This window comes from Falco naumanni, chromosome W (assembly GCF_017639655.2).
Source record: "Falco naumanni isolate bFalNau1 chromosome W, bFalNau1.pat, whole genome shotgun sequence".
NCBI classification, from domain to species: Eukaryota; Metazoa; Chordata; class Aves; order Falconiformes; family Falconidae; genus Falco; species Falco naumanni.
Window position 1 is genome coordinate 5,325,667 of NC_054079.1, and position 8,368 is coordinate 5,334,034.

The window sequence follows — 8,368 nt, forward strand, 5'->3', positions numbered from 1 at the left end:
TCTCATAGACTACTATTAAATCTCCCCATGCTTAGCATTTTCTCATTTATTTTAAAAATTATTATTTGTAAAATCCTACTTGCTTTTGGATGTATTTTGTGGGGTTTGTGTGGTCCTTCATCTTGATTTGTCTTCACAAGCATATTTTTATCTAAAGAGGAAACCTTTTGTCTCCTGCTTTTTTCCCCTATATGTTTCTCCGACATTCTTTGTTGTGATTATCTCTTTATGTGAACCCATGCATACTAAATTAAATAGCATTCCAGATATTTTCCTTTCAGTGTCTTTAGGGCGGCTTCTCACCAATCTGTAATGCGCTGGGTTTCTATTTGATATTGCATTCCCATTTTTCCCCAAGAGTTTTTAAATACTCATTGAGATTTAGTGCGCTCACTCAATGTTTGCTCTGAACTCAGGAGTTAAACATCTCCTTGATGTATTTCTTTTGTCATATAGATGCTGATCTATCTAACACTGTAGTTGATATTCTATTATGGATTTACCGGGAAAGTGTGATGTATTTAATTTTATCTGCCGAGCTCCCTGTGGTCATTGAGATATTTCTTTATTAGTACTTTGCAGATATAATATGCTTACTTATCAGCACACTCAAACCAGCAAGTCGATTGCTTTTCTTAAGTAATATTTTCCCCTCCATCCCCAACTCTGATTTTGCAAGTATTTAAATACTTGTGTAATATTTGTCTAGTTATGAGAGGGTTTTAAATACTTTTTTCCCCTCTAATTTTCTGACTGCTTCTCTGTTTCTAATACTTAAACATTTACATGTGTTGTTCTGATTTGTTCTTATTGCTTGTTTTAGGTGGGCTGTTTTTAGTGTTTAGCTGTTGTGTCCATGTCCATTGATGGCTCTTAAAGTATCTACAAATAGATAGAGCATAATTTGACTTCCAAATAAGTTTTCTGTAACTGGATGAGAACCTTAATTTAAAATATTTTTTTCTTTCTGAAAGTACCACGGTTTCTCTTCTGTTAGGACTCTGACACACATTTCATAGTTTCGATGTAGCATATAAAACTTGAATGTTCATTTCCCTTCAGCAGGGGGATTTTTTTAATATATTTTTCCCTTGTGTATGAACCTACGGTATCCAGGCATGTATGAAACCAATGTTTTCTGCATTCCGTTGTAGTGGAGACCATGAGTTCCTTTCATATATGTAGGCTCTTTTGAAAGAGATGATGACTTTCAGCAGAGTTGACAGACAGTTTGTGTAAGTTATTGTGCCTATACTCTGGATAAATTTTTCAGAATGGCAAAATTATTTTTTAGGCACTTCTGGAAATATTGTCTCTCTCTTCCCCTTTCTGAGTCACTAAGACTTCCTTTGGCTTTCCAGTAAGCATACCAGCAAACTGCAGTAATTCATTGTTGCAGTTCAAGACCAAATTGACGGTGTGGAGACTAAATCGGCTGAGATACTAAAGCACTTTTAGTTGTAGTTATAATTAATGTTAACAAGTGATACAGCTTCCCTGTTCCATGGGAGGGACAACATAGTCCAGTAGAGAAGCTGGGTGGGTCATCATAATGATTTCTAACATGACCTCCCTGTCCCACAGGGGAGACAGCATGATCCTGCATGAACCCAGTGGGAAGTTGGATGGGTCAGTGTAGCAGATCCAGCTGCACAATATGCAGTCTGACTGCAGGTCTGGGGGTCCCCACTCTTTGCTCTCAGGTGCTCCTAAGGCCTCTTGTGGGGTCTCTGTCAGGTCCCTCCCCGAGCAACAGCACACTATGTCAGTTATAAGATTGGGTAGAGAATGCCCAATTCTGATTGGCTAAAATTCCTGAAGTTCCTAACAATTGGCTGTTGCCTCACTGGTGCTCACTGTCTGCCCATCTGGAAGGGCAATGGTGCACATGTGGACAGTCATTTCTATTGCTTTCTGTTCAGAGAGCTACTTTCCCTTTTGGGTACGGGAACACTATTGTATTGAGATGCTGAAATCTTTTAGGTCCATAGTGCAGGCAGGACTTTAACATCTTGCTAATCTTGTTACTCTTTCTGTACAGGTAATCTCTAAGTAAGTTTTATAGTAAAAATTTCAGTAATGAGATTTGCAGCTTCCCTGTTGTTATTCTGTGTTTTTCTGCTTCAGTTATGGCTAAACTTGCCTCTTGACATATCTGTGGGTACCCTTTCTTTTACTTCAGACTGTGCCATGGTATTAGCTTGCTCAATACATTTTTGAAGTGGCCCACTAAGTTCCTCATGTTCATTCTATGTAAAATTCTTTATAAAAACAGATCTCAGTGGTATTCCTTTTCGTTGGCAATCAGCATCAAGTATTCCATTTGTTCCTCCTTGTGACAGGTTGTGGTGGGTTAACCTTGGCTGGATGCCAGGTGCCAATGAAGCTGCTTTCTCAATCCTCCTCAGCAGGGCAGGGGGAGAAAATATGATGAAAAAGCTCATAGGTTGCGATAAGGACAGGGAAATCCCTCACCAATTACTCTCATGGGCAAAACAGACTCAATTTGGGGAAGATGGATTTAATTTATTGCCAGTTACAAATAGAGTAGGATAGTGAGAAACAAAAGACAAAACTAAAAACACTTTCCCCCCATCTCTCCCTTCTTCCCAGGCTCAGCTTCACTCCTTCATTCCTGACTCTTCTTAGCTCCTTCCCCCACCCCTGAGTGTTGCAGGAGGACAGGGAATGGGGACTGCCATCAGTTCATAATGCTTTGTCTCTGGTGCTCCTTCCTCATCATGATGTTCCCCTGCTCTAGTGTGGCGTCCCTACCACAGGGTACAGTCCTTCGGGAACAGACTGCTCCAGCATACCCCCCCTCTTCCCCCCCTTTCTCTCTCCGCCCCCCCCCCCCCCCCCCCCCGGGCCACAGTTCCTGCTAGAAAACCTGATCCTGTGTGAGCTTCTCCATGGTCTACATCTTCCTTTAGGGAATATCCACTTGCTGCAGTATGGAGACCTCCATGGGCTGCAGTGAGGATAGCTGCTCTGGCGTGGTCCTCCATGGGCTGCAGGAGGAAAACCTGCTTCACCATGGTCTTCTTCACAGGCTGCAGGGGTATCTCTGCTCTGGCACCTGGAGCACCTCCTCCCCCTCCTTCTTCACTGACTTTGGTGTCTGCAGGGCTGTTTCCTATTTTTCTCACTCCTAACTCTCAAGGCTGCTGCACAGTGGGTTTTTACCCTTTCTTAAATATGTGATCACAGAGGCACCATCAATGCCATTGATTGTCTCAGGTTTGGGCAGCTTTGGGTCCGTTTTGGAGCCAGCTGGAACTAGCTCTGTTGGACATGGGGGCAGCTCCTGGTGTCTTCTCACAGAAGCCACCCCTGCAGCACCCCTATGCTACCAAAATTTTGCCACATAAACCCAATACACCTGGCTAAAAATAAATTCTCTTATGTTCCCATACCAAATTTTTGATGGCAATTTGAGCCAAGTGGTTGGCCTGCTTATTTTGTTTCTCTTCTTGAGTTACCTTTGAATTTGGGATATGCGAGTTAATATGATGTATTAAAATAGGTCTTTGTTTCAGCTGTTGCATTGCTTTCCATTCTGCTGCTGCCCAAATTGGTTTTCCTTGCCACTACAAGTTAGCAGAATACAACCCCAATGCCCTCAGACACTCCTCATAGGATTTGTGCTCCAGACCCTTCACCAGCTTCGTTGCCCTTCTTTGGACACGCTCCAGCACCTCAATGTCTGTCTTGCAGTGAGGGGCCCAAACCTGAACACAGTATTTGAGGTGCAGCCTCACCAGTGCCGAGTACAGAGGGACGATCACTTCCCTAGTCCTGCTGGCCACACTGTTTCTGATACAAGCCCAGGATGCTATTGGCCTTCTTGGCCACTGGGCACACTGCTGGCTCATATTCAGCCGGCTGTCAACCAGCACCCTCAGGTCCTTTTCCGCCAGGCAGCTTTCCAGCCGCTGTTCCCCAAGCCTGTAGCGTTGTATGGAGGTGTTATGACCCAAGCAAGTGCAGGACCCGGCGCTTAGCCTTGTTGAACCTCATACAGTTGGCCTCGGCCCATCGATCCAGCCTGTCCAGATCCCTCTGTAGAGCCTTCCTACCCTCAAGCAGATCAACACTCCCCCCCCCCATCTTTGCGTCATCTGCAAACTTACTGAGGGTGCACTCAATTCCTTCATCCAGATCGTTGATAAAGATATGAAACAGAACTGGCCCCACTACTGAGCCCTGGGGAATATCACATGTGACCGGCCACCAGCTGGATGTAACTCCATTCACCACCATGCTTTGGGCTTGGCCGCCCAGCCAGCTTTTTACCCAGCGCAGAGTACACCCGTCCAAGCCATGAACAGACGGTTTCTCCAGGAGAATGCTGTGGGAGACAGTCTCAAAGGCTTTACTAAAGTCCAGGTAAACAACATCCACAGCCTTTCCCTCATCCGCTAAGTGGGTTGCCTTGTCATAGAAGGAGATCAGGTTAGTCAAGAGGACCTGCCTCTCATAAACCCTTGCTGACTGGGCCTGATCACCTGGTTGTCCTGTACGTGCCGCATTGATGGCACTCAAGATGATGGGCTCCATAACCTTCCCCGGCACCAAGGTCAGACTGACAGGCCTGTAGTTCCCCGGATACTCCTTCCGAAAACTGAAAAAAAGAATACAAGCATAAGTTACACTTAGCAAAACATAGCAATTGCAGTACACAGTTCAATCACAATACCAATGTGATTCCCATTACCGATCTCTGTAATGTGACCACCCTCATGATTGTCAGGAAGGAAAATGTGGGTTGAAGCCAGCTCAAGCCTGTTGTTCTCTTTGACATTCTTTTGCTAGTTATTTTTTATATTTTATGATGGGATCAGCCACCCCCCCCACACACACACACACGCCCACCCCCAGTCTGGCTAACTACAGGAGACATTCACACCCTTTTAATGAACACAACCAGTTGATTCACTCAACTGACATAGATGTTTATCTAAAACAAAGGCCACCCTCCTGTCCCCTTTATATTGAGATAAAATCAACTTCTTTGCATTAGTCTCTGAGCTTCATGGGCATGTCACCCTTGCCCATCTCCGCTGAGCCTTCTTCCATTGTAGAGGTTTATTGGTCAGTCACACGCACAGGAGCATGTTCTCAAGGCCATTACCTCTGCAAACTGATTGGAGTGTCCAGTCACTTTGTGTGATGCAGCTTCTCCTGTAGAGGGGTTCCAGGAAGTGGCTTGTCATCTCCTGTTTCCTGCTGTGATGTTACAGGATCTGCCAGTAAATGGACTCCGTTTATTTTTTACACTTAATTCATCATATGCTGGGGCATCAACTGTCCAAGGAGTTTAGTGTTCCTTCTACTGTTGATATGCTGGCCACTGACTAACAAGCTGAACTAATCCTGATCTGGAGCATGAACCAGTATGTGCCTACTGGGTAAGAGCCAGGACCCATTTTTGCCACATAGCAGTGGTTGCTCTTCCGCCAGTGGGTTTTGAATCCTTAAACATAAAATTCAGGACCAGCAGTCTGGGGCATAACCACAGTGCCTGCTCTGTGCCTAATACTTCAGTGGCACACAGAACACCTCCATATGGAGCCAGGACTTCTTATTCTGGAGGGATATAATTATTTTCTACCCCTTTGTAACTCTGGCTCCAGAATCCCAATGGCCACCTTCCCATCTTGATGGGCTCATTGCCACAAGCTCCATATGATGCTGGTTTTTTTCCTGCACTAGTATATAACAAATGTTTTACATCACTACTTTCCCAGATAAGTCCTAATGCCATGGCATGGGCTATTTCCTGGTTGAGCTGCTCAAAAGCTTGCTGTTGTTCCTCTGCCTGTTCAAACTGATTCTTTCCAGGTTACTTGATATACAGATTTGGTCAGTTGGCTATAACCAGGGATGTGCATACGTCAAAACTCAGGGTATTTTGCATGAGGGCAGTGTGTGCTAGGGCATAATACTGTTGAGGTATCCAGATAGTCCAATAGATTCAGTTATCTCCCATTTTCTGCCAGGCCAGTGGTGAGGCCCCTATAATACGGTAAGTTCAGTTCAGGCACCCAAACAGTATATGGGCTGGAGGTGAGAGGAGGAGGAGGAGCTAATGGTTTAACTGAACTTTGCCTTGCACTTGCAATTCCTTGACTCACAGTGCTAGATACCTAATGGGTTTTTTTCACCCCACTCAGCCATATTCTCCCCCTTTTCCTTCAGGACCATCCATAAGTCCTAGTGTGTAGGGTAGGAGCATGGAGAATTCCCATATTTTCCTGATGTTTTTTCCGAGGTCAACCAGACCACTGGTCTTTAGACATTACCAACGATGCTCTTCCTAGTACAGTACATATAGGTCACTCATTGATCAACAGGGCACCGAGCTGTCAGGTGATACCAAAAGGGCGTTAATAATTGTCTAACCATCAGAGCTATTGGGCCATTGGCATCAGTGGCCACAGCCTTACTGGGGTTCCTCCTCCCCTTTGCCTGTGAACACATTCCATCAACCCAAGCAACTGCAGTTGATCACCTCCCTCTTCCCAGTCCCTCCATGGGGATATCTTATTTTTGAGAGCAGCAAGATCAGACCATTTCTTAACATATCCCTCTGTCAGCTGATCCCCAACCCCACCCCCATTACATAGGGCATAGGACACAACCCCCCAAGAGCTTTGCTCTGCTGAGCCATCAGCTATATCCCTCCTCCTCTGGTTTCTCAGTACCTCCATAGCCACTGCAAGGCAGTTTTCCCAAGTGTGTTGGCTGTAAGTTTCCCACACAGCCTTAATCTTGCTCTGAGTAAAGAACCTGTTGTGTGATCATGTTCTGGGGAACAATGCCCCTGCTTGCACAGGTCTACTTAATTACAGTAACTAGGGGCTGCCTGATAGGCTTCTGTTATTAATTCATCATTAGAGTCCCAAATATCATCATCCCAGGTTTAAGGATCCCAGTCCAGTCAACGTGTGCTTACTGACTGTTCCTGTAGTGGCTCGGTGCATTAGTCTTTAATCTGGCTAATTAGCACCACTATGTACTAAAGTCTGATTAAGGCTCTCCCTTTCGCACTGAGCATTTGCTACTGCTTCCTTTAGCAAACCGTTCCTCTGGGAGAGAATGGCGGCTTGATTTGCAACTTCTCTTGCAAATATTTTTGGAGCTCCACTTGAAGCCTACCTACAACGTGTGCTGGCATACCTTCACAGAAAGCAGCACATCTCTCTCCTAGTGTTTTATATGTATCCTCTTCTCTCTGCAAGGCCCAGGCTAATTTTCTTGGAGTCTGTACTGGGAGGTGGTCCAGGTTCCAGGCAACTAGAACGTGGACATGAAGCAAGCACCATCCCATCTCCTCCCAATCATCTTCCCATACCAGTACCATTTTCTTGGGTCCCTTTGGACCCTTCTTTTCCCAGCTATTCAGTATTCACACTCACCCCCAAACACATAATGGGCCCACCACTCACACCACAGTACACCACCACAAATTCCCAATAGCAGAATCAAGGCTCCTTCTGGAGACTCAAAATCATTCCAATTATTCCAGATCCAGCCCATGACAGTTCCCGGTGTTGCCCACATTCTCTGCTAATTACCGTTGTGGGAAAAACAGTTTAAAGTTGGGAAATTTCACTTGTGTTAATTTATTGCCAACCAGCCCAAACCTCCCATCATTGATTTGGGCGTTGAGAAAAAAAGATGACACTTAGACAAACGCATAAACACCTATCCTCTCTCCTCTCCAGTCTCATCTTCCCTTATTTTCACAAGTTACACTCAGTCTGTCAAAATTCCTCTAATAAGGAATTGGGTGGTGTAGAAGGTTGAGGTGATATGTGTAACGGTTTCTGCCTTGTGTGCCTGCTCCAGCATGGGTTGCCCACAGGCTGCATTCCCTTCAGAGGTGTATGTACCACACACACACACAAAGTACCTCTCCGGCCACCACTGGCTGCCTGTGTATTTCTTAAATATGTTTGAGCAGGAGTGCTGTGTACTTCTTTTATGGGATAACATTTTGGGTTTTTTCTTTCCCACAGTTTGCCTCATGGCAGGCTGGAAGCAGCTGAGAGTGACACAGGGCCTTAAGATTTGAATGGGTAGAACTCATTGTGAGCAAACCTGCTGTAGAAGTAATGAGAAGAAAGAGAATAAATATATTGTGATCCAGTCTCTGCTCATGCAGCTGAGCTAGAAGAAACAAAAAAAACCCCTGAACTGTTTTACCAGAAGCTTTCATGTCTCTGCTGTATACCTGATGATGAAGCTGGGGAGCCTGGAGTCATTTTCCTCCTTAAGTTTTGGTTTTGTTTGGTACTTTTTGTTGTTGCTGTTGGCCTGTTTTTCATTTCTAAAGCATATATAACTATCTCTATGCCAGTGA